Source organism: Bombus impatiens, unplaced genomic scaffold, assembly GCF_000188095.3.
Source record: "Bombus impatiens unplaced genomic scaffold, BIMP_2.2 scf_0640, whole genome shotgun sequence".
Lineage (NCBI taxonomy): Eukaryota > Metazoa > Arthropoda > Insecta > Hymenoptera > Apidae > Bombus > Bombus impatiens.
In genome coordinates this window covers 743,381-744,264 of record NT_177059.1, presented here as the reverse complement: position 1 = coordinate 744,264, position 884 = coordinate 743,381, and positions in this window count along the sequence as shown.

The following is an 884-nucleotide window of genomic DNA, read 5'->3' as shown; positions in this document are numbered from 1 at the left end:
CAAATCCGACAAGCCGGAAAAACGCGTCTCCTCGTGCGAATCTTCGAGGCGATTCTCGTCGAAGGAGGGACCGAAGCAGGACGGAACACCGTCGACCGCGAAAGAGAGGAGCGCGTCACGCGAGAAAGAATCGGCCGGGGAGAGAGGTGGTAGTAGTAACTGGAACCGAGACGCGGACCAAGGATCGACGGATACGAGACGCGAAAAACCGAACGACGACGAGAAAAGATCGACGGAAAAGAGATCCGTGGCGATCGCGGGCAACAGAGGTAATAAACGAGCGAATCGGTGTTCGCTGGAGAACGGCGCCTCGTCCACGGAACCGAGCAGATCCGAGAACGCGGAGAAGAAGACGGGAAAACCGACGAAAAAGACGTGCGAAACGTCGGAAAGCAACGATTCGGACGGCGTAAAGAAGAAGAGAATAGTAAGAGTGGCGAAGAAGGTGGTGAAGAAATCGGTCTCCGGCGGTGGGACCGGCGACAAATCCATCGACAAATCCATCGACAAATCCGGCGACGCGGATAAAACGTCGGAAGGAAAGGAGAAGTCCGCGAAACCTCGAACGAAGAAAAAGGTGGCCGGTATCTGCGACAAGAGTTCGGTGGAGACAAAAGTGGCGACCGCTAGCGCGAAGGCCGGCAACGCGGAAGAAAACGGACTTGGAACGGAATCGGGGGACAAGAGCGAGGAAAGAGCTGCCAACGACCGTTCCGAGGAGGAGACGGTCGAGACGGAAACCAACAACGACGACGAACCGGCGAAAATTCAGCGGGAGTCTCAACGACCGAACAGGAACAATCTGAAGCTCGATCTGTCCAAGATACCTCAACACTCGTTCAGGAACGCTACGCCCAAGAGAGATTCGCCGAAATCCGATTCCC